Raw genomic sequence first — 2,607 nt, forward strand, 5'->3', positions numbered from 1 at the left:
ATTTGAGTATGAGAACATGAACCTGATCTGTCTCCTTTCCTATAATCACCTTGACCCAGAAGACTGGGCAAGACCCAAGCTGCACATGATGCAGAATGTGGACTAAAGCCAGTATCTCTAAATAAGTCTTCTTGCCAAGTTCTCTAAATTCACTTCTAAGGAGTTAAACAAATTAGGTGCCAATCCCTGCAGATTCAAAGATAATAAACAATCCACTGTGTATTTCAAGAGACAATTTTAAAATCAATGTGCATGTTGACTTTATCCTCCCTAATGAGTTAGCATCAAAACAACCTTTCTCATAGGAACACTGCTGAATCACTGATTTCGGGGAACATTTAAATCTTCTGGCAGGAACATAACATGGTTCCCTAAAATTATTTAGTTAGAAGCCAAGTGATAATACATACCACAAAATTTCCAATGTTTGTTATGATTCATGGTTCTCCTCTTTTCAGGGATTTTTCCCCAACATGAAGCCAAGAGTAGAAAAAGCCAAGATATTATTTCAATTATATAAGTGAATCTATCAGATCAGATGCCAAAATATCCAGCTATGGACATACTGCCTGTTGCTGACACTTAAAATAAGTATCTTGATATGTGTTTCAAGTCTAGGACTTACTGAAAACCCATTTGGCAGTTTTCCCAAAGCCTGAGCATATTGTGTGCTTAGGGCACCGAACTTGTTGCAGGTATCCTCTGGGACTGCCTGATTGTCTCCAAAATAAAATTTCCACATCATGATTCTGACCCCACTATTGTATTTCGCTTTGCAAGCTCAGTATGACTGAATGACAGAATTGAAACTGTGGAGTGTGTATTTTGAAACCTTGCCCAGGGAGGCTCACAAGCATATTTTAAAACGGACAAGCAAGGTCATCTAACTTTCAGGTCAGGAACCTTTTTCTCTTTCTTCAGGTTTCTTCAGGAACCAGTCTTTGTCTTTTTTTCTTCAGGTTCAGAGTTTGGGGAATACTTAGGGAATGTGCATAGTTCCTGCTGCACACATATATATCTGATGCTTCATAATAAGTGTAGGCATAAACATGCATATAAAAATATATGGGTTAATCTTGCATATTACTCTTTAAATCCTCATCGCATGACACATGCAACTTTCTGTCGGCATGAGCAGATGCTTCATTACAAACAATGTTAAACTTTGTCCTTTTTTCTAGAAAAAAGAAGAGTTCACATAAGCCCTGAAAACACAGAGTGCCACTAACAGAATCTGTTAGCATGATGTCACATTTATCTGATGTCACCATGCAGCTCCTTCTGTGTTTAATCTGTCAGGTCTCTGGGATGGAGTGTGTCTGGATGTCCTGTGGCAAGTGCTGTGTGCGGCAAGTCTCTGCAGCATCCTGCTGCTGGTGGGTGCTGTGATACACAAGAGCACTGTCTTTATTTTCTGCTGGGTGCCTCCATGGGAGACACAGGATGGTATTCACTCCTGTCCTGTTACTCTCTAGACACAGTCTTGAGTTGTCAACACACCCAAAAGATTAAGTTCCACATCTCATTTTTCTTTTCCCAGGATAGGCTGATGTAATAGCTCTCTCAATGGCATGAGGTTAGCTTGCATCACGAATAGACCTTTTCTCAGTCAGTGACCCGTTGCATTTCGTGAATCTCATTTGCTATCACTGTATGCTGCCCCAGATAGCCCCAGTCCTGCTAATCACACAGTGATTAGTGTAGAGGAGGTGCTCAATTTGTAAACAGAAGAGATCTTCATTTGATGAAGAGAAGAAGTACTGTCCAAAACCAGCAATGTGATGATTGCTGTGAACACACTATCATTTATGTTATTAATGCCTGCAAGTGCTGGCTTTTCCAAGTGACCTGGTGCACCTTCTTTTATCCTTGCTGTTACACTGGATAATTCCCAGATATTCTACCCCCACCTCTAAAACTCTTAAAAATATATTCAAGCATTAAATGCAATAAAATAAGGTGTCAGAATATCATTGGTTCAGTTTATCCTGCAATAAATGCTGAAAATATTTTTTCTTCCTTTTACTGTTACACAGGTTCATCCCTTTTTTAAAATTCAAAATAATAGATACTGGGGGTGGTGGCTGCAAAAGCTATTTACTCCCAGTTCTCTATAAAACATTGGGTAGAATAAATATTTGTGCCTCCCTATTTAAGATTAGGCTTCTACATGTTTTACACTGCACTAGTATATGCAATGCTGAGAGACAGTCACAGTCACCAAGGTCAGCTTCATTTCACTGCAGGATTTCCTGCATTTCTCATTAGATTTAAAATAGCTTGTGATACCACACACTACAATTTCCATTGGAAATACTGACCTGTGGCCTACACACAAAGAATTTTTTTTCCAGGCTTGTGTGAGTATCAACTGTTCTTAAAAAAGAAGAAGGTAGCTGGTGTCACAAGTAAAAGAAAATGCTTAAGAGCAAGAAGGAAATTTAACTGGAAGAAGAGAGGCAAGGAAAGGAATAAGGAGGGACTGCAGCTAGCTCTGACATGACTTGCTCCTAGGGCTCAGCTGGGGATTGTGGCTGTCTCTGGGCTGCACTGCAGGACGTGAAGCACTCCAGCCACGTTTGCACAGCAGGAGCCCATCCTGCTCTG

Source organism: Taeniopygia guttata, chromosome 1 (genome assembly GCF_048771995.1).
Source record: "Taeniopygia guttata chromosome 1, bTaeGut7.mat, whole genome shotgun sequence".
NCBI classification, from domain to species: domain Eukaryota; kingdom Metazoa; phylum Chordata; class Aves; order Passeriformes; family Estrildidae; genus Taeniopygia; species Taeniopygia guttata.